This window comes from Apostichopus japonicus, chromosome 8 (genome assembly GCF_037975245.1).
Source record: "Apostichopus japonicus isolate 1M-3 chromosome 8, ASM3797524v1, whole genome shotgun sequence".
Classification (NCBI taxonomy): Eukaryota; Metazoa; Echinodermata; class Holothuroidea; order Aspidochirotida; family Stichopodidae; genus Apostichopus; species Apostichopus japonicus.
The window spans coordinates 39,718,423-39,743,193 of NC_092568.1; the positions used below are offsets into that span (position 1 = coordinate 39,718,423).

A 24,771-nucleotide genomic window follows, 5' to 3' on the forward strand; every position below is an offset into this window, starting at 1 on the left:
CACTTTTTACTTATTCGCGATAATTGGCTCTCATCTACCTATTGACATTTGTCACATTTTGTTGATGTAATTTTCTGACAAAATGGCAATGACACCTATTTATTCTTCGTTTATCTGCAAATAAGCAAGGTCCGGAAAGGGTCATTTCCGGCGATCTAGAGAGTATCTTTAGTCAAAATATGTCTGTACGCTCCGTGCCAACCTGGTGGCGCTCCGCTTAGATAGTGTCAAAAGCGCCCCTATGACTAGACTTTGTTATCACGTGTCGAAATACCTTAAACGACAGTTTATATGTTTCATTGCCTATCTCCCGTTCAAAGAGAACCACCAGGGAAATTACTTCCCTGTTATTTCTTTCTTTGTTATCAACGATGCCAATCAAGTATTATAATTTTCACATAGATGATGAGGTGGAAAAGCCAAGGAAAACTGTTTGTTTAAATTAAAATAAAACGACATTTAAAAGTTACTGTGTCTGTGTTTTACTGCTTTTCTCTATTGTATAATAATTGATTTTTTCTTCTTTCAATCTGTTACTTTCTTTGCAGTCGGTAAGTATTTAACATGCTTAACGTTCGTACAACAGTGTTATTCTATATTAGCATGAGGAAATTAATTCCTGCTAATTCTTCATTAGTATTTACCATTGACAGTGCAATTTTTCTTCTATAGGACCCCACTGGAAATGAGACAACGTTCTATTAGCCAAATGAGTTTAGCTTCTGTTACTCTTTTTGTTTGTATATTCATTTCCGTCCTATTTGTCTATTATGTCTTTGTAATATTTTTGTATTTTGAATAATCTGAGTGCAAATAAAACATACAAAGAAACAATCGTACACAATTTGAATACAATTTTGGAATTTCCACAGCATTCGTAAAGCACACATTAATACAATAACATGTTTATCGATTATTTATGGCAATGTCAAAAATGATAGAGCGATTGTTGTAATTAATTTGTAACATTAACCTTTAACCATTGATGATATGAGCTAGTGAGGTGATGAGCAAAAACAGGGACAATTCTTTTGTCAGCTATAGGAGACCTTACATTTTGAACCCCCTGTGTTTGTGTTTTTACTATTGGTTCCACATGATATAACGTTGGTTATTTTCTTTCATCTATTCCTTTCTTATAAGGAGGTAAGTGTGTAACAAAATTAAAGTTAGGTTTAATTCCCTGTTAATTGTTTGTTTTTTCAACGATGAAAATCAAATATTACGATTTCACATTTGAGGGTGAGGAAAAGATCCAAATCTAGGAGAAAAGCCAAGGAAAAATGTTTGTTTCAAATATAGTAATCTGACATTTTAAAGTCACCGTGTATGTGGTTTTACTGTTTCTTCTCTCATAAATATGAATACGTTCTTTTCTTCTTTATATCTGTTCGTATCTTTGCAGTCGGTAAGTAGTTTGCATGATTATCGTTTAGAACTGTTATTAATTATTAGGGAAATCGAAGGAAATCAATTCCTGTTAATTCTTTATTTTCGTACACAACTTGAATAAAATATTATAATTTTCACAGCATTCGTAAAGAATATTAATATTTTTATATAATAACATGTTTATCGACTACATAAATGGCTATGTCAATGAAGCTAGAATGATTGTTTTGAACTGAATTCTTCTCTTTCATATTTAACTATTAAAAATATGAGCTATTGATGTGATGAGCAAAAAAAAAACAGTGTTAAGCAATGTCAATCAAACATTATAATTTTCACAACTTTAGAAATGCGAAAATTAATTCAATAATTTATTTATCGATTACATGGATCGTAACTCCAATGAAGATAGAACAACTGTTTTTAAATGAATTTTTACCTCCCGCATTAATCATTGATGTTATGCTGTATTGAAAAGAAATTACAAGGGAAACTATTTGTTTAAAATATACTTACATTGACATGTTAAAGTTACTGTGTCTGTGTTTTACTGTTTTTCTCGTTTGAATAATAATTTGTTCTTTCTTCTTTTCATCTGTCCCTTTCTTTGCAGTCGGTAAGTATGTATCATGCTTAAAGTTTGTACAACAGTGTTATTATATATTAGCACGGGGGAAATCAATTTCTGTCAATCCTTTATATTTGTACACAATTTGAATAAAATATTAGAATTCTCACAGCATTCGTAAAGCACAGTTTAGTACAATAAAATGTTTATCGATTATTTATGGCAATGTCAATAAAGATAGAACGATTGTGGTAATTAATTTGTAATTTTAACCTTTAACCATCGATTAATGTTATGTATATTTTAATACCGGAAACCTTCATGAACGCGTCAGGATTGGCCTTAGGTGTTTAAAATATGACAAGAATTTTGTGATCACATGTCGCCAGACCTTTAACGATGGTAGATATGTTTCATTACCTAACCTTCGTTCAAAGAAAACCACCAGGGAAATCACTTCCCTGTTAATTCTTTTTATTTTATCAACAATGGCAATCAAATATTATTATTTAACATGATGGTGAGGTTTAGAGCCAAACCTAGTGGAAAAGCCAAGGAAACCTGTTTATTTCAATTACAGTAAACTGACATTTTAGAGTCCCCGTGTTTGTGGTATTACTGTTTCTTCTCTAATAAATATCAATACGTTCTTTTCTTCTTTCCATATGTTCGTTTCTTTAAGTCGGTAAGTAGTTATCATGATTATCGTGTTAAGAACTGTTATTATCTATTAGGGAAATCAAGGGAATCAATTCATGTTTATTCTTTATTTTCATACACAACTTGAATCAAATTTTTTAATTTTCACATTGATGGTGAGGTGAGGGCCAAAACCAGTGGAAAAGCAAAGGAAAACTATGTTTTAATTTAAATTAACTGACATTTTAAAGTTATTTCTTTTGTGTTGAACTGCTTTTCACTATTGTATAATAGTTCGTTCTTTCTTCTTTCTATCTGTTCCTTTCTTTGCAGTGGGTTAGTAGTAATCATACTTAACTTTTGTAGTACAGTGTTATAATATATTATCACGATGGAAATCAATTCCTGCTAATTCTTCATTAGTATTTACCATTGAAAGTGCAATTTTTCTTCGATAGAGCCCCATTGGAAATGGGGCAACGTTCTATTAGCCAAATGGGTTTAGCTCCTGTTACTCTTTTTGTTTTGTTTTCATTTCCCTTCTATTTGTCTATTATGTTTTCGTAATATTCTTGTATGTTGAATAATCTGGTTGCGAATAAAACATATAAAGAAACAAATCGTGCACAATTTGAATACAATTTGGGAATTTCCACAGCATTCGTAAACCACAGTTTAATACAACAACATGTTTATCGATTATTTTTGTCAATGTCAAAAATGATAGAACGGTTGTTGTAATTAATTTGTAACATTAACTTTTAACCATTGATTATATGAGCTAGTGAGGTGATGAGCGAAAACGGGAAAAAGCTTAAGTAAAACTACTTGTGTCAGCTATAGGAAACCTTATATTTTAAGTCCCTGTGTTTGTGTTTTTACTATTGGTTCTATATTATAAAACGATTTGTTATTTTTGTTCATTTATTCGTTTTTTTTCAGGAGGTATATGTAACAAAATTAAAGTTAGGGGTTAATTCTCTGTTAATTCTTTATGTTTCATAAACGGTGAAAATCAAATATTACGATTTCACATTTGAGGGTGAGGAAAAGAACTAAAACTAGAGGAAAAGCCAAAGAAAACTGTTTGTTTCAATTATAGTAATCTGACATTTTAAAGTCACCGTGTTTGTGGCTTTACTGTTTTTTTTTTCCTAATAAATATTAATACGTGTTTATTTCCTTTTTATCTGTTCGTTTCTTTGCAGTCGGTAAGTAGTTTGCACGATTATCGTTTTTAGAAATGTTATTACCTATTAGGGAATCGAAGAAAATCAATTCCTGTTAATTCTTTAGTTTCGTACACAACTTGAATAAAATATTATAATTTTCACAGCATTCGTAAAGAATATTATTATTTTTATACAATAACATGTTTATCAACTACATAAATGGCTATGTCAATGAAGCTAGAATGATTGTTTTGAACTGAATTCGTCACTTTCATATATAACTTTTGAGAATATGAACTAGTGATGTGATGAGCAAGAAACAGTGTAAAGTAATGTCCATCAAACATTATAATTTTCACAACTTTGGAAATGCAAATATTAATTCAATAATGTATTTATCGATTACATGGATCGCAACTCCAATGGAGATATAACAACTGTTTTAAAACGAATTTTCAACTCCCGCATTAATCATTGATGTTATGATGTATTGAGCAGAAATGCTAAGGGAAACTATTTGTTTAAAATATACTTACATTGACATGTCAAAGTTACTGTGTCTGTGTTTCACTGTTTTTCTCGTTTGAATAATAATTTGTTCTTTCTTCTTTTCATCTGTCCCTTTCTTTGCAGTCGGTAAGTATGTATCATGCTTAAAGTTTGTACAACAGTGTTATTATATATTAGCACGAGGGAAATCCATTCCTGTCAATCCTTTATATTTGTACACAATTTGAATAAAATATTAGAATTCTCACAACATTCGTAAAGCACAGTTTAGTACAATAAAATATTTATCGATTATTTATGGCAATGTCAATAAAGATAGAACGATTGTGGTAATTAATTTGTAATTTTAACCTTTAACCATCGATTAATGTTATGTATATTTTAATACCGGAAACCTTCATGAACGCGTCAGGATTGGCCTGAGGTGTTTAAAATATGACAAGAATTTTGTGATCACATGTCGCCAGACCTTTAACGATGGTAGATATGTTTCATTTCCTAACCTTCGTTCAAAGAAAACCACCAGGGAAATCACTTCCCTGGTAATTCTTTATATTTTATCAACGATGGCAATCAAATATTATTATTTAACATGATGGTGAGGTTTAGAGCCAAAACTAGTGGAAAAGCCAAGGAAACCTGTTTGTTTCAATTATAGTAAACTGACATTTTAAAGTCAACGTGTTTGTGGTTTTACTGTTTCTTCTCTAATAAATATTAATACGTTCTTTTCTTCTTTCCATCTGTTCGTTTCTTTGCAGTCGGTAAGTAGTTATCATGATTATCGTGTTAAGAACTGTTATTATCTATTAGGGAAATCGAGGGAAATCAATTCTTGTTAATTCTTTCATTTTCATACACAACTTGAATCAAATATTTTAATTTTCACATTGATGGTGAGGTATGAGCCAAAAACCAGCGGAAAAGCAAAAAAAAAAAAAAACTGTTTGTTTAAATTAAAATAAACTGATATTTTAAAGTCAATTTGTTTGTGCTTAACTGCTTTTCACTATTGTATAATAGTTCGTTCTTTCTTCTTTCTATCTGTTCCTTTATTTGCAGTTTGTAAGTATTTATCATGCTTAACGTTCGAACAACAGTGTTATTATATATTAACACGAGGGAAATCAATTCCTGTTAATTCTTCATTAGTATTTACCATTGAAAGTGCAATTTTTCTCCTATAGGGCCCCATTGGAAATGGAGCAACGTTCTATTCGCCAAATAGGTTTAGCTTATGTTACTCTTTGTGTTTTATTTCATTTCCGTCCTATGTGTGTATTATGTTTTCGTAATATTTTTGTATTTTGAATAATCTGAGTGCGAATAAAACAAACAGACAAACAATCGTACACAACTTGAATACAATTTTGGAATTTTCACAGCATTCGTAAAGCACAGATTAATACATTAACATGTTTATCGATTATGTATGGCAGTGTCAATAAAGATAGAACGATTGTTGTAATTAATTTGTAACATTAACTTTTAACCATTGATGATATGAGGTAGTGAGGTGATGAGCGAAAACAGGGAAAAGCTTAAGTAAAACTACTTGTGTCAGCTATAGGAAACCTTACATTTTTAAGTCCCTGTGTTTGTGTTTTTAGTATTGGTTCTACATTATAAAACGATTTGTTATTTTCTTTCATCTATTCGTTTCTTTTCAGGAGGTAAGTGTGTAACAAAATTAAAGTGAGTGGTTAATTCTCTGTTAATTCTTCATGTTTTATATTATATAATGTGAATATTAATTCAATCATTTAGTTATCGATTACATGCATCGCAATTTCAATGAAGATAGAACAACTGTTTTTAAATGAGTTTGTAACTCCCACATTAATCATTGATGTTATGATCTATTGAGCAGAAATGCTAAAGGAAACTATTGTTTAAATTATAATGACATTGACATTTTGAAGTAACTGTGTCTGTGTTTTACCGTTTTTCTCTTTTGTATTATGATTTGTTCTTTGTTCTTTCCATCTGTCCGTTTCTTTGCAGTCGTTAAGTAGTTAGCATGATTATCGTGTTGAGAACTGTTATCATGTATAAGGGAAATCGAGGGAAATAAATTCCTGTTTATTCTTTATTTTCGTAAACAACTTAATTAAATATTATAATTTTCACTTTGATGGTAAGGATAAAAGCCAAAATTAGTGGAAAAGCCAAGGAAAATTTTGTGTTTAAATTAAAATAAACTGACATTTTAAAGTTACTGTGTCTGTGTTTTAATGTTTTCTCTTTTATATTATGATTTGTTCTTTCTTCTTTCCATTTGTCCGTTTCTTTGCAGTCGGTAAGTAATTAGCATGATTATCGTGTTGAGAACTGTTATCATGTATAAGGGAAATCGAGGGAAATAAATTCCTGTTTATTCTTTATTTTCGTAAACAACTTAATTAAATATTATAATTTTCACCTTGATGTTGTGATAAAAGCCAAAATTAGTGGAAAAGCCAAGGAAAATTTTGTGTTTAAATTAAAATAAACTGACATTTCAAAGTTACTTTGTTTGTGTTTTACTGCTTTTCTCTATTGTATAATAATTGGTGTTTTCTACTTTCAAACTGTTACTTTCTTTGTAGTCGGTAAGATTTTATTATGCTTAACGTTCGTACATAAGTGTTTTTATATATTAGCACGAGGGAATCAATTCCTGTTAATTCTTCATTAGTATTTACCATTGAAAGTGATTTTTTTTCTATACCGCCCATTGGAAATGGGCCGACGTTCTGTCAGCCAAATGGGTTTAGCTCCTGTTATTCTAAACGTTCTTTTCAATTCCGTCCTTTTTTTGTTTATGATGTCTTTGTAATGTTTCAGCATTCGTAAAGCACAATTTAATACAATTACATGTTTATCGATTATGTATGGCAATGTCAATAGAGATAGAACGAGTGTTGTAATTAATTTGTAACTTTAACCTTTAACCATTGATGATTTGAGCTAGTGAAGTGATGAGCGAAAACAGGGAAAAGCTTAAGTAAAACTACTTGTGTCAGCTATAGGAAACCTTACATTTTTAACTTCCTGTGTTTGTGTTTTACTATTGGTTCTACATTATATAACGATTTTTTCCTTCTATTCGTTTCTTTTTAGGGGGTAAGTGTGTAACATAATTAAAGTTAGGGGTGTTGTCCCTGTTAATTCTTTATGTTTTATCAACGATGAAAATCAAATATAACAATTTAACATGAGAGGGTGAGGTAGAGCCAAAACCAGTGGAAAAGCCAAGGAAAACTGTTTGCTTAAATTAAAATAAACTGACATTTTTGTGTTTTACTGCTTTCTCTATGGTATGATAATTCGTTTTTTCTTCTTTCCATCAGTTACAACCTTTGCAGCCGGTATGTATTTGTCATGCTTATGTTCGTAAAACAGTGTTATTATATATTAGCACGAGGAAAATCAATTCCTGTTAATTCCTCATAATCGTTCACAAATTGATTACATTTTTGGAATTTTCACAGCATTCGTTAAGCACAATTTAATACAATAACATGTTTATCAATTACTTATGCCAATGTCAATAAAGATAGAACGATTGTTGCAATTAATTTGTAATTTTAACCTTTAACCATCGATTAATGTTAAGTATAATTTAGTAACAGAAACCTTCATGAACGCGTCAGGATTGGCCTGAGGTGTGTAAAATATGACAAGAATTTTGTGATCACATGTCGCCAGACCTTTAACGATGGTAGATACATTCATAACCTAACCTTCGTTCAAAGAAAACCACCAGGGAAATCACTTCCCTGGTAATTCTTTATATTTTATCAACGATGGCAATCAAATATTATTCTTTAACATGATGGTGAGGTTTAGAGCCAAAACTAATGGAAAAGCCAAGAAAACCTGTTTGTTTCAATTATAGTAAACTGACATTTTAAAGTCACCGTGTTTGTGGTTTTACTGTTTCTTCTCTAATAAATATCAATACGTTCTTTTCTTCTTTCCATCTGTTCGTTTCTTTGCAGTTGGTAAGTAGTTATCATGATTATCGTGTTAAGAACTGTTATTATCTATTAGGGAAATCGAGGGAAATCAATTCATGTTAATTCTTTATTGTCATACACAACTTGAATAAAAAATATTATAATTATCACATTGATGGTGAGATTAGAGCCAAAACCAGTGGAAAAGCCAGGGAAAATTGTTTGTTTAAATTAAAATAAACTGACATTTTTAAGGTGCTTTGTTTGTGCTTTACTGTTTTTTCTATTGTATAATAATTCGTTCTTTCTTCTTTCCATATGTTCCTTTCTTTGCAGTTTGTAAGTATTTATCATGCTTAATGTTCGTAAAACAGTGTTATTTTTGATTAGCACGAGGGAAATCAATTCCTTTGAATGCTTTATTATAGTATGTATTAACATTGAAAGTGCAATTTTTCTTCTATAGCGCCCCATTGGAAATGAGACAACGTTCTATCAGCCAAATGAGTTTAGCTTCTGTTACTCTTTTTGTTTGTATATTCATTTCCGTCCTATTTGTCTATTATGTCTTTGTAATATTTTTGTATTTTGAATAATCTGAGTGCGAATAAAACAACAAACAAACAATCATACACAATTTGAATAAACTGTTGGAATTTTCACAGCATTCGTAAAGCACAATTTAATACAATAACATGTTTATCTATTATGTGTGGCAATGTCGAAAAGATAGAACGATTGTTGTAATTAATTTGTAACATTAACTTTTAACCATTGATGACATGAGCTGGTGAAGTGATGAGCGAAAACAGGGAAAAAGCTTAAGTGACACTACTTATGTCAGCTATAGGAAACCTTACATTTTAAACTCCCTGTGTTTGTGCTTTAACTATTGATTCTACATTATATAACGTTTTGTTATTTTCTTTCATCTATTCGTTTCTTTTCAGGAGGTAAGTGTGTTACATAATTAAAGTGAGTGGTTAATTCCCTGTTAACTGTTTATGTTTTATCAACGATGCCAATCAAATATTATAATTTTCACTTCGGAGGGTGTGGGTAAGAGTCAAAACCAGTTGAAAATCCAAGGTAAACTTTTTGTTTTAATTATAGTAAACTGACATTTTAAAGTCACCGTGTTTATGGTTTTACTGTGTTTTGTTAAACCCATTTATTACACGTGTGGCTCCACATGACCACAGTGAAAACTCTAAAGACAGCAAAACATCAATATACAAACATTGGTGAACAAACATATCAATTTGCACAAATCAATAATAACATAACAATGCATTATATTTCTCCCTATAAATAATGCACGAAAGGAAGAGGTTTAACAAATAACATTTGGTAACATGAAACAAAACATAGAGAAAGATTGGCGACAATTACATTCTTGGTAATTAAACTTAACTTACAATCGTTACCAAACAAAACCAACAGCACGACAAACTGCGGTGTACAGGGCTTTACAGGGATTGACGGCGGCTTTCTGGGATGAACGGCGGCTTTCTGGGGTTAACGGCGGCTTTCTGGGGAATGTACAGAATACCAACAGAAGTAATAACCTCTGGCGAGATATTCTACTCCAGACTCTTACAAATAAACAAACAACAAATACACAAAACGGTAATCAAATAACAGGCACAAGCATACAGTAAAGTCACATTAAATGCAAATCTCTATAATACGATATTAAAAGAGATATACAATTACAATATCAAGCCCCTTAATACTTATGAAACATTTAGAATATTTACATGCTAAGGAACAGTGCTATAGGAACTCATGCGACGCCTCTCTGAACCAGGAGATGAATGAAGCATGTGTACCTCACAAAATACGCAAATATACAACGATTACGTAATGGTACATCGATTACATAGTATGCAAATCGAGGAGGTGGATATAAAAGGCAACCAGTAAAGGGAAGTATTGACCTTTGTCCGACCTCGACCAAGCGGAAATTTCCCTTTGGTCACGCTAAGCAAATAGCACACACCGGCAACGATGACAACGTTCTTTTCTTCTTGCTATCTGTTCGTTTCCTTTCGGTCGGTACATAATATAACGATTTGTTACTTTCTTTCACCTATTCGTTTCTTTTCAGGAGGTAAGCGTGTAACATAATTAAAGAAAGGGGTTAATTCCCTGGTAATTCCTTAACATGTTTATCGATGATGTATGGCAATGTCAATAAAGATAGAAAGAGTGTTAAAATTAATTTGTAAATTTAACCTTTACCCATTGCTCATATGAGGTAATGAGGTGATGAGCGGAAACAGGGAAAAAGCTTAAGTAAAACTACTACTTGTGTCAGCTATAATAAACTTACATTTGAAACTCCCTGTGTTTGTATGTTTACTATTGTTTCTACATTATATAAAGATTTGTTATTTTCTTTTATCTATTCGTTTCTTGTCAGAGGGTAAGTTTGTAAGTTGTAACATTATTAAAGTCATAGGGACACGAGAAGAAACCCCCTCATTTGCGTTGCATAAATTATTCTGGGATGTAACTCAATACACTCAAAAAGTTTAAGCCCCAAATATTATTTAATTACGTTATAATTAGCTAATATAAACGTGCATTTTCACCTACGAAACGACTGATCTTTCACTATATGCAAATTACGTGACGTGTACAGAGTGACTCTCGTTGTGAACGTATGATAATGCGACATTATGAATGTGTTGAATGCCTAGACAAAACTGGTGTACTATATACTACACAGTATTCTATTACTAACGTACCTGTGAGCCATATCACAAACAGTTTACTGCACTGTGCGATAAACTAGGAACGTCGCAAAACTAGTGCATGTTATACAACAGACACGCGATTGAGCAATTTGGCTACAAAAGCCAATGATCTATATGCTTTCAGGCTCACCGGAAGTGCACGGTCACTAAAACACTCTAGTTGTGCTCAAAGGAATCAAAACATAACGAAGGAAGGAGCAATTAAAGGAGTCAAAAACGGTTGCACATGGCGCTTTATGCTAACAAATTTGCGGATAATTTGTTTCATACCAGTCCAGATTCTCCAAGCGATTGGCTGGCAGTATACGTCATTGCTTCCGCCTGGTTGTCATCTTCGTCAGGTTCATCCGTTTCTGGCTCAAACATATAGGGTTCTATTTCTCCTTGAGGTGTAAATTCGAAATCCTAATCCCTTTCCCCATCCACATCCGTTTCAGACAATGGAATTTCATCAGATTCTAAGCCTACTTTCTCAATCAGAGAGGAAATACGGCACTGACATGGCTGTCTAATTTCGTGTTTGGTTTCAATGCTGCGCAGCAGTGTTACTTTTGGACCGATCTGCACTGCAACACTACACGTCTTCAAATTTGCATACGAAAGAACAGTTCAATTAATGGCACAAAAAGTGACTATTAATGCCGCAAAAGTGATGAGTTTAGTAACGGAAGCTTCAATGACGTGTCAGGATTGGCCTTTGCAGTTTAAAGAATGACAACAATTTTTGTGATCACGTGTCGCCAGACCTTTAACGATGGTAGAAACGTGTCATTGTCTATCCCGTGTTCAAAGAAAACCGCAAGGGAAGTTAATTCCCTGGTATTTCTTTATTTTTGTCAACGATGCCAATCAAATATTATAATTTTCACATTTGAGGGTGTGTTAGAGCCAAAACCAGTGGAAGGCCAAGGAAAACGGTTTCAATTATAGTAAACTGACATGTTAAGGTCACCGTATTGTGGTTTTACTGTTTTTTCTCAAATAAATATTAAAAGGCTCTTTTCTTCTTTCTTTCTCTCTGTTCGTTTCTTTGCAGTCGGTAAGTAGTTAGCATTATTATATTGTTTTTTATCTTTTAGGGAGGACGAGGGAAATTAATTCCTGTAATTCTTTACTTTCATACACAACTTGAATGAAATATTATAAATTGCACAGCATTCGTAAAGAATATTATCATTTTTATACAACAACATGTTTATCGACTATATCAATGGCTATGTCGATGAAGCTGGAGCGATTGTTTTGAACGGAATTTTCACATGTTAGAAATCCAAATTTTCATTAAAAAATTGTATTAATCGATAACATAGATCGAATTTCAATGAAGATAAACAACTGTTTTTAAATGAATTTGTAAATCCACATTAGTCATTGATGTTATGACCTATTGAGCAGAAAGACCAAGGGGAAATAGTTGTTTAAATTATAATGACATTGACATAAAGTAACTTTGTTAGTGTTTTACTGCTTTTCTCAATTGTATGATAATTCATTCTTTCTTCTTTCCATCTGTTCCTTCCTTTGCAGTGGGTAGGTGTTTATCTAGCGTAACGTTCTCAGAACAGTGTTGTTACATATTAACAGGAGGGAAATTAAATATTGTTAATTCTTTATATTTGTACACAATTTGAATAAATATTAGAATTTTCAGAACATTCCTAAAGCACAATTTAATACATAACATGTTTATCGATTTTTTATGGCAATGTCAATAAAGATAGAACGATTGTGGTAATGATTTGTAACTTTAACCATCAACCATCGATGATATGTTATGTATATTTTAGTAACGGAAACCTTCATGAACGAGTCAGGATTGGCCTTAGGTGTTTAAAATATGACAAGACTTTTCTGATCACTCTGTTGCCGGACCTTTAACGATACGTTTCATTACCTATCCCTCGTTCAAAGAAAACCACCACGGAAAACCCTTCCCTGATAATTTTTTATTTTCTATCAACGATGCCAATCAAATATTACAATTTCACTTTGGTGGTGAGGGTAAGAGCCAAAACCAATGGAAAAGCCAAGGAAAACTGTTTTTTTTTTAAATAAAAGTAAACTGACATGTTAAAGTTACTCTGTTTGTGGTTTTACTGTTTTTCCCCAAATGAGAATACGTTCTTTGCTTCTTTCTATATGTTCGTTTCTTTGCAGTCGGTAAGTAGTTAGCATGGTTTTTGTTTTTAGAACTGCTATTATCATCTATTAGGGAAACGGAGGGAAATCAATTACTGTTAATTCTATATGTTCATACACAGCTTGAAGGAAATATTAGAATTTTCACAGCATTCGTGAAGAATTTTATTATTTTCATACAATAACATGTTTATCGACATATAAATGGTTATGTCAATGAAGCTGGAACCATTGATTATATGTGCTAGTGATGAGCCGAAAACATGGAAAAAGATTAAGTAAAACTACTTGTGTCAGCTATAATAAACTTACATTTTAAACTCCCTGTGTTTGTGCTTTCACTAATGTTTGTACATCATATAACGATTTGTTATTTTCTTTCATCTATTCGTTTCTTTTCAGAGGGTAAGTGTGTAACATAATTAAAGTAAGGGGTTAATTCCCTGTTAATTCTTTATGTTTTATCAACGATGAAAATTAAATATTACAATTTCACATTAATGGGTGAGGGTAAGAGTCAGAGCCATTGGAAAAGCCAAGGAAAACTGTGTGTTTAAATTAAAATAATCTGACATTTTAAAGTTAATTGGTCTGTGTTTTACTGTTTTCTCTTTTGTATTAAATTTGTTCTTTCTTCTTTCTATCTGTCCGTTTCTTTGCAGTCTGTAAGTATTTATCATGCTAAACGTTCATAGAACAATGTTATTATATATTAACACGAGGGAAGTAAATTCATGTTAAATCTTTATTATCGTACACAATTTGAATAAACTTCGTCAAGCACAATTTAAACAATAACATGTTTATCGATGTATGGCAATGTCAATAAAGATAGAACGATTGTTGTAATTAATTTGTACCTTTAACCTTTAACCATTGATGATATGAGCTAGTGAGGTGATGAGCGAAAACGGGGAAAAAGCTTAAGTAAAGTTACTTGTGTCAGCTATAATGAACTTACATTTGAAACTCCCAGTGTTTGTGTGTTTACTATTGTTTCTACATTATATAAAAATTTGTTATTTTCTTTCATCTATTCGTTTCTTGTCAGGAGGTAAGTGTGTAACATAATAAAAGTAAGGGGTTAATTCCCTGTTAATTCTTTTTGTTTCATCAACGATGAAAATCAAATATTACAATTTCACATTAAAGGGTAAGGGTAAGAGCCAAAACCAGTGAACAGCCAAGGAAACTGTTTCTTTAAGTTAAAATAACCTGACATTTTAAAGTTACTGTCTGTGTTTTACCGTTTTTCTCTTTTGTATAATAATTTTGTTCTTTGTTCTTTCCATTTGTCCGTGTCTTTGAAGTCGGTAAGTGTTTATCAAGCTTACCGTTCGTAGAACAGTGATATTATATATATACACGAGAGAAATCAATTCCAGTTAATTCTTTATATTTGTACACAATTTGAATAAAATATTAAAATTTTCACAGAATTCGTAAAGCACAATTTAATACAATAACATGTTTATCGGTTATTTATGGCAAAGAGCCAAAACCAGTGGAAAAGCCAAGGAAAACTGTATGTTTAAAATTAAATTAAACTGACATTTTCAAGTCACCGTGTTTATGGTTTTACTGTTTTTTTTCTAATAAATATGAATACGTTCTTTGCTTCTTTCTATCTGTTCGTTCCTTTGCAGTCGGTAAGTAATTAGCATGATTATCGTGTTTAGAACTGTTATTATCATCTATAAGGGAAATCGAGGAAAATCACTCCTGTTAATTCTTTATTTCATACACAACTTGATTGAAATATTATAACTTTCCCAGCATTCGTAAAGAATATCATTATTTGTTATACAATATAACAATATACAATATTTAACTATTGAAAATATGAGCTATTGATGTGATGAGCCAAAAACAGTGTCAAGCAATGCCAATCAAATATTATGATTTAACATTGATGGTGAGGTTTAGAGCCAAAACCAGTTGAAAGGCCAAGGAAAACTGTTTTTTTCAATTATAGTAAACAGACATTTTCAAGTCACCGAGTTTTTGATTTTACTGTTTTTTCTCTAATTAATATTAATACGTTCTTTTCTTCTTTCCATCTGTTCGTTTCTTTGCAGTCGGTAAGTAGTTAGAAAGATTATCGTGTTTAGAACTGTTATTATCTATTAGGGAAATCGAGGAAAATCAACTCATGTTAATTCTTTATTTTCGTACAAAACTTGAATCAAATATTTAATTTTCACACTGATGGTTAGGGTTAGAGCCAAAACCAGTGGAAAAGCCGACGAAAACTGTATGTTTAAATAAAATAAACTGACATTTTAAAGTTACTTTGTTTGTGTTTTACTGCTTTCTCTATTGTATAATAATTCGTTCTTTCTTCTTTTCATATGTTCCTTTCTTTGCAGTTTGTAAGTATTTATCATGCTTAATGTTCGTAGAACAGTGTTATTATTTATTAGCACGAGGGAAATCAATTCCTTTGAATGTTTTATTATAGTATGTATTAACATTGAAAGTGCAATTTTTCTTCTATAGCGCCCCATTGGAAATGAGACAACGTTCTATCAGCCAAATGGGTTTAGCTTCTGTTACTCTTTTTGTTTGTATATTCATTTCCGTCCTATTTGTCTATTATGTCTTTGTAATATTTTTGTATTTTGAATAATCTGAGTGCGAATAAAACAAACAAACAAACAATCATACACAATTTGAATAAACTGTTGGAATTTTCACAGCATTCGTAAAGCACAATTTAATACAATAACATGTTTATCTATTATGTGTGGCAATGTCGAAAAGATAGAACGATTGTTGTAATTAATTTGTACCTTTAACCTTTAACCATTGATGATATGAGCTAGTGAGGTGATGAGCGAAAACAGGGAAAAAGCTTAAGTGAAACTACTTATGTCAGCTATAGGAAACCTTACATTTTAAACTCCCTGTGTTTGTGTTTTTACTATTGTTTCTACATGATATAACGTTTTGTTATTTTCTTTCATCTATTCGTTTCTTTTCAGGAGGTAAGTGTGTTACATAATTAAAGTTAGGGGTTAATTCCCTGTTAACTGTTTATGTTTTATCAACGATGCCAATCAAATATTATAATTTTCACTTCGGAGGGTGTGGGTAAGAGTCAAAACCAGTTGAAAATCCAAGGTAAACTTTTTGTTTTAATTATAGTAAACTGACATTTTAAAGTCACCGTGCTTATGGTTTTACTGTGTTTTGTTTAACCCATTTATTACACGTGTGGCTCCACATGACCACGGTGAAAACTCTAAAGTAAAGACAGCAAAACATCAATATACAAACATTGGTGAACAAACATATCAATTTGCACAAATCAATAATAACATAACAATGCATTATATTTCTCCCTATAAATAATGCACGAAAGGAAGAAGTATGACAAATAGCATTTGGTAACATGAAACAAAACATAGAGAAAGATTGGCGACAATTACATTCTTGAAACTTATAACTTAACTTACAATCGTTACCGAACAAAACCAACAGCACGACAAACTGCGGTGTACAGGGCTTTACATGGATTAACGGCGGCTTTCTGGGATTAACGGCGGCTTTCTGGGGTTAACGGCGGCTTTCTGGAGAATATACAGAATACCAACAGAAGTAATAACCTCTGACGAGATATTCTACTCCAGACTCTTACAAATAAGCAAACAACAAATACACAAAAAGGCAATCAAATAACAGGCACAAACATACAGCAAAATCACATTAAAAGCAAATCTCTATAATACGATATTAAAAGAGATATACAATTACAATATCAAGCCCCTTAATACTTATAAAACATTTAGAATACTTACATGCTAAGGAACAGTGCTATAGGAACACATGTGACGCCTCTCTGAACCAGGAGATGAATGAAGCATGTGTACCTCACAACATATGCAAGTATACATCGATTACGTAATGGTACATCGATTATAAGTATGTAAATCGAGGAGGTGGATATAAAAGGCAACCAGTAAAGGGCAGTATTGACCTTTGTCCGACCTCGACCAAGCGGAAATTTCCCTTTGGTCACGCTAAGCAAATAGCACACACCGGCAACGATGACAACGTTCTTTTCTTCTTTCTATCTGTTCGTTTCCTTTCGGTCGGTAAATTGTTAGTATGACTATCGTGTTTAGAACTGTTAATATCTATTAGAGACATCGAGGGAAATCAATTCCTGTTTAATTCTTTATTTTCATACAAAACTTGAATCAAATATTATAATTTTCACAATGATGTTGAGGGTAGAGCCAAAACCAGTGGAAAAACTGTATGTTTAAATTAAACTAAACTGACATTTTATAGTTACTTTGTTTACGTTTTACTGCTTTTCTCTATTGTAAAGTAGTTCGCTCTTTCTTCTTTCCATCTGTTCGTTTCTTTGCAGCCGGTAAGTATTTAGCATGCTTAAAGTTCGTAGAACAGTGCTATCCTATGTTAGCACGAGGGAAATCAATTCCTGTTAATTCTTTATTAGTATTTACCATTGAAAGTGCAATTTTTTGTCTATAGGGCTTCCATGGAAATAGGCCGAAGTTCTGTCAGCCAAATGGGTTTAGTTCCTGTTACTCTGTTTGTTCTTTTCAATTCCATCCTATTTGTCTATTACGTCTTTGTAATATTTTTGTATTTCGAACAATCTGTGTGCAAATAAAATAAACAGACAAACAAATCGTACACAATTTAAACAAAGTTTTGGAATATTCACAGCATTCGTAAACCGTAATTTAATAAATAGCAAGTTTATTGATTATTTATGGCAATGTCAATAAAGATAGAACGATTGTTGTAATTATTTGTAACTTTAACTTTTAACCATTGAAGATAGATATTGAGGTGATGAGCGAAAACAGAGAAAAAGCTCAAGAAAAACTACTTGCGTCAGCTAAGGAAAACTTACCTTGAAAACTCCCAGTGTGTGTGTTTTTTACTAATGATTCAACATTATATAACGATTTCTTTCCCAATCTCTTCGTTTCATTTCAGAGGGTAAGTGTGTATCACAATTGAAGTTAGGGGTTAATTCCCTGTTAATTCTTAATGTTTTATCACTCATGAAAATCAAATGTTACAATTTCACATAAGAGGGTGAGGGTAAGAGTCAAAACCAGTGGAAAAGCCAAGAAAAATTGTTTGTTTGAATTAAAATAAACTGACTTTTTAAAGTTACTTTGTTTGTGTTTTACTGCTTTACTCTATTGTATAATAGTACGTATTTTGTTCTTTTTTATCAGTTCCTTCCTTCGCAGTCGGTTAGTATTTATCATGCTTAACGTTCGTAGAACAGTGTTATTATATATTGACACATGGGAAATCAATTCCTGTTAATTCTTTACTATCGTACACATATTGAATACAATTTTGGAATTTTCACAGCATTCGTAAAGCACAATTTAATACATAACATGTTTATCGATTATTTATGGCGATGTCAATAAAGATAGAACGATTGTGGTAATGATTTGTAACTTTAACCATCAACCATCGATGATATGTAATGTATATTTTAGTAACGGAAACCTTTATGAACGAGTCAGGATTGGCCTTAGGTCTTTAAAATATGACAAGATATTTGTGATCACTCTGTCGCCAGACCTTTAACGATACGTTTCATTACCTATCCCTCGTCCAAAGAAAACCACCACGGAAATCCCTTCCCTGGTAATCCTTTTTTTTATCAACGATGCCAATCAAATAATACAATATCATTTTGATGGTGAGGGTAAGAGCCAAAAGCAGTAGAAAAGCCAAGGGAAACTGTTTTTTTTTAAATAAAAGTAAACTGACATGTTAAAGTTACTCTGTTTGTGGTTTTACTGTTTTTGCGCTAATAAATATGAACACGTTCTTTGCTTCTTTCTATCTGTTCGTTTCTTTGCAGTCGGTAAGTAGTTAGCATGGTTTTTGTTTTTAGAACTGCTATTATCATCTATTAGGGAAACGGAGGGAAATCAATTACTGTTAATTCTATATGTTCATACACAGCTTGAAGGAAATATTATAATTTTCACAGCATTCGTGAAGAATTTTATTATTTTCATACAATAACATGTTTGTCGACTGTATAAATGGTTATGTCAATGAAGCTGGAACCATTGATAATATGAGCTAGTGATGTAATGAGCCGAAAACATGGAAAAAGATTAAGTTAAACTACTTGTGTCAGCTATAATGAACTTACATTTTTAACTTCCTGTGTTTGTGCTTTCACTATTGTTTCTACATGATATAACGATATGTTATTTTCTTTCATCTATTCGTTTCTTTTCAGGAGGTAAGTGTGTAACATAATTAAAGTGAGGGGTTAATTTCCTGCTAATTCCGTATTTTTCATCAACGATGCCAATCAAATATTACAATTTTAAAATTGAGGGTGAGAGTAAGAGCCAAAACCGGTAGAAAAGCCAAGGAAAGCTGTTATTTTTTAAATAAAGGTAAACTGTCATTTTAAAGTTACTCTGTTTTTGGCTTTACCGTTCTTTTTCTAATAAATATGAATACGTTCCTTTCTACTTTCTATCTGTTTGTTTATTTGCAGTCGGTAAGTAGTTAACATGGTTATCGTTTTTAGAACTGTTATTATCATCTATTAGGAAAATCGAGGGAAACCAATTCCTGTTAATTCTTCATTTTCGTATACGACTTGAATGAAATATTAGAATTTTCACAGCATTCGTGAAGAATATTATTATTTTAATACAATAACATGTTTATCGAATATATAAATGGTTATGTCAATGAAGCTGGAACCATTGATTATATGAGCTAGTGATGTTTGTGACTTTACTATTGTTTCTACATTATATAACGATTTGTTATTTTCTTGCATCTATTCGTTTCTTTTCAGAGGGTAAGTGTGTAACATAATAAAAGTAAGGGGTTAATTCCCTGTTAATTCTTTATGTTTTATCAGCGATGAAAATTAGATATTACAATTCCACCTTTAAGGGTGAGGGTAAGAGTCAGAGCCATTGGAAAAGCCAAGGAAAACTGTGTGTTTAAATTAAAACAATCTGACATTTTAAAATTAATTGGTCTATGTTTTACTGTTTTCTCTTTTGTATAATAATTTGTTCTTTCTTCTTTCTATCTGTCCGTTTCTTTGCAGTCTGTAAGTATTTATCATGCTAAACGTTCATAGAACAATGTTATTATATATTAACACGAGGGAAATAAATTCATTTTAATTCTTTATTATCGTACACAATTTGAATAAACTTCGTCAAGCACATTTTAAACAATAACATGTTTATCGATTATGTATGTCAATGTCAATAAAGATAGAACGATTGTTGTAATCAATTTGTAACTTTAACCTTTAACCAGTGATGATATGAGCTAGTGGGGTGATGAGCGAAAACGGGGAAAAAGCTTAAGTAAAGTTACTTGTGTCAGCTATACTGAACTTACATTTAAAACTCCCAGTTTTTGTGTGTTTACTATTGTTTCTACATTATATAAAAATTTGTTATTTTCTTTCATCTATTCGTTTCTTTTCAGGAGGTAAGTGTTTAACATAATTAAAGTAAGGGGTTAATTCCCTGTTAATTCTTTTTGTTTCATCAACGATGAAAATGAAATATTACAATTTCACATGAAAGGGTAAGGGTAAGAGCCAAAACCAGTGAAGGGCAAAGGAAACAGTTTGTTTAAGTTAAAATAAACTGACATTTCAAAGTGACTGTCTGTGTTTTACTGTTTTTCTCTTTTGTATAATAATTTTATTCTTACCTCTTTCCATTTGTCTGTGTCTTTGAAGTCGGTAAGTGTTTATCAAGCTTAATGTTCGTAGAACAGTGACATATTATATATATACACGAGAGAAATCAATTCCAGTAAATTCTTTATATTTGTACACAATTTGAATAAATATTAGAATTTTCACAGAATTCGTAAAACACAATTTGATACATAACATGTTTATCGATTAATTATGGCGATGTCAATAAAGATAGAACGATTGTGGTAATAAATTTGTAACTTTAACCATCAACCATGGATGATATGTTATGTATATTTTAGTAACGGAAACTTTCATGAACGAGTCAGGATTGGCCTTAGGTGTTTAAAATATGACAAGATATTTGTGATCACTCTGTTGCCGGACCTTTAACGATACGTATCATTACCTATCCCTCGTCCAAAGAAAACCACCAGGGAAATCCCTTCCCTGGTATTTTTTTTATTTTCTATCAACGATGCCAATCAAATATTACAATTTCACTTTGATGGTGAGGGTAAGAGCCAAAACCAATCCAAAGCCAAGGAAAACTGTTTTTTTTTTAAATAAAAGTAAACTGACATGTTAAAGTTACTCTGTTTGTGGTTTTACTGTTTTTTCTCTAATAAATGAGAATACGTTCTTTGCTTCTTTCTATATGTTCGTTTCTTTGCAGTCGGTAAGTAGTTAGCATGATTATCGTGTTTAGAACTGCTATTATCATCTATTAGGGAAATCGAGGGAAATCAATTACTGTTAATTCTATATGTTCATACACAGCTTGAAGGAAATATTAGAATTTTCACAGCATTAGTGAAGAATTTTATTATTTTCATACAATAACATGTTTATCGACTATATAAATGGTTATGTCAATGAAGCTGGAACCATTGATGATATGTGCTAGTGATGAGCCGAAAACATGGAAAATGATTAAGTAAAACTACTTGTGTCAGCTATAATAAACTTACATTTTAAACTCACTGTGTTTGTGCTTTCACTAATGTTTGTACATCATATAACGATTTGTTATTTTCTTTCATCTATTCGTTTCTTTTCAGAGGGTAAGTGTGTAACATAATTAAAGTAAGGGGTTAATTCCCTGTTAATTCTTTATGTTTTATCAACGATGAAAATTAAATATTACAATTCCACATTAAAGGGTGAGGGTAAGAGTCAGAGCCATTGGAAAAGCCAAGGAAAACTGTGTGTTTAAATTAAAACAATCTGACATTTTAAAATTAATTGGTCTGTGTTTTACTGTTTTCTCTTTTGTATTAAATTTGTTCTTTCTTCTTTCTATCTGTCCGTTTCTTTGCAGTCGGTAAGTGTTTATCATGCTAAACGTTCATAGAACAATGTCATTATATATTAACACGAGGGAAATAAATTCATTTTAATTCTTTATTATCGTACACAATTTGAATAAACTTCGTCAAGCACAATTTAAACAATAACATGTTTATCGATTATGTATGTCAATGTCAATAAAGATAGAACGATTGTTGTAATTAATTTGTAACTTTAACCTTTAACCAGTGATGATATGAGCTAGTGAGGTGATGAGCGAAAACGGGGAAAAAGCTTAAGTAAAGTTACTTGTGTCAGCTATACTGAACTTACATTTAAAACTCCCAGTGTTTGTGTGTTTACTATTGTTTCTACATTATATAAAAATTTGTTATTTTCTTTCATCTATTCGTTTCTTTTCAGGAGGTAAGTGTTTAACATAATTAAAGCAAGGGGTTAATTCCCTGTTAATTCTTTTTTGTTTCATCAACGATGAAAATGAAATATTACAATTTCACATGAAAGGGTAAGGGTAAGAGCCAAAACCAGTGAAGGGCAAAGGAAACAGTTTGTTTAAATTAAAATAAACTGACATTTCAAAGTGACTGTCTGTGTTTTACTGTTTTTCTCTTTTGTATAATAATATTGTTCTTACCTCTTTCCATTTGTTTGTGTCTTTGAAGTCGGTAAGTGTTTATCAAGCTTAATGTTCGTAGAACAGTGACATATTATATATATACACGAGAGAAATCAATTCCAGTAAATTCTTTATATTTGTACACAATTTGAATAAATATTAGAATTTTCACAGAATTCGTAAAACACAATTTGATACATAACATGTTTATCGATTAATTATGGCGATGTCAATAAAGATAGAACGATTGTGGTAATAAATTTGTAACTTTAACCATCAACCATGGATGATATGTTATGTATATTTTAGTAACGGAAACTTTCATGAACGAGTCAGGATTGGCCTTAGGTGTTTAAAATATGACAAGATATTTGTGATCACTCTGTTGCCGGACCTTTAACGATACGTATCATTACCTATCCCTCGTTCAAAGAAAACCACCAGGGAAATCCCTTCCCTGGTATTTTTTTTATTTTCTATCAACGATGCCAATCAAATATTACAATTTCACTTTGATAGTGAGGGTAAGAGCCAAAACCAATCCAAAGCCAAGGAAAACTGTTTTTTTTTTAAATAAAAGTAAACTGACATGTTAAAGTTACTCTGTTTGTGGTTTTACTGTTTTTTCTCTAATAAATGAGAATACGTTCTTTGCTTCTTTCTATCTGTTCGTTTCTTTGCAGTCGGTAAGTAGTTAGCATGATTATCGTGTTTAGAACTGCTATTATCATCTATTAGGGAAATCGAGGGAAATCAATTACTGTTAATTCTATATGTTCATACACAGCTTGAAGGAAATATTAGAATTTTCACAGCATTAGTGAAGAATTTTATTATTTTCATACAATAACATGTTTATCGACTATATAAATGGTTATGTCAATGAAGCTGGAACCATTGATGATATGTGCTAGTGATGAGCCGAAAACATGGAAAATGATTAAGTAAAACTACTTGTGTCAGCTATAATAAACTTACATTTTAAACTCCCTGTGTTTGTGCTTTCACTAATGTTTGTACATCATATAACGATTTGTTATTTTCTTTCATCTATTCGTTTCTTTTCAGAGGGTAAGTGTGTAACATAATTAAAGTAAGGGGTTAATTCCCTGTTAATTCTTTATGTTTTATCAACGATGAAAATTAAATATTACAATTCCACATTAAAGGGTGAGGGTAAGAGTCAGAGCCATTGGAAAAGCCAAGGAAAACTGTGTGTTTAAATTAAAACAATCTGACATTTTAAAATTAATTGGTCTGTGTTTTACTGTTTTCTCTTTTGTATTAAATTTGTTCTTTCTTCTTTCTATCTGTCCGTTTCTTTGCAGTCGGTAAGTGTTTATCATGCTAAACGTTCATAGAACAATGTCATTATATATTAACACGAGGGAAATAAATTCATTTTAATTCTTTATTATCGTACACAATTTGAATAAACTTCGTCAAGCACAATTTAAACAATAACATGTTTATCGATTATGTATGTCAATGTCAATAAAGATAGAACGATTGTTGTAATTAATTTGTAACTTTAACCTTTAACCAGTGATGATATGAGCTAGTGAGGTGAAGAGCGAAAACGGGGAAAAAGCTTAAGTAAAGTTACTTGTGTCAGCTATACTGAACTTACATTTAAAACTCCCAGTGTTTGTGAGTTTACTATTGTTTCTACATTATATAAAAATTTGTTATTTTCTTTCATCTATTCGTTTCTTTTCAGGAGGTAAGTGTTTAACATAATAAAAGTAAGGGGTTAATTCCCTGTTAATTCTTTTTTGTTTCATCAACGATGAAAATGAAATATTACAATTTCACATGAAAGGGTAAGGGTAAGAGCCAAAACCAGTGAAGGGCAAAGGAAACAGTTTGTTTAAATTAAAATAAACTGACATTTCAAAGTGACTGTCTGTGTTTTACTGTTTTTCTCTTTTGTATAATAATTTTGTTCTTACCTCTTTCCATTTGTCTGTGTCTTTGAAGTCGGTAAGTGTTTATCAAGCTTAATGTTCG

At 31.4% G+C, this 24,771-nt stretch overlaps 1 protein-coding gene across 1 annotated transcript in view; it reads right to left on the bottom strand.

Annotated features, from left to right (window-relative positions):
* Positions 1-24,771, bottom strand: part of LOC139971993 (N-alpha-acetyltransferase 40-like) — a 99,296-nt gene that overhangs the window by 65,454 nt on the left and 9,071 nt on the right. The gene's annotated exons all lie outside the window — the stretch shown is intronic.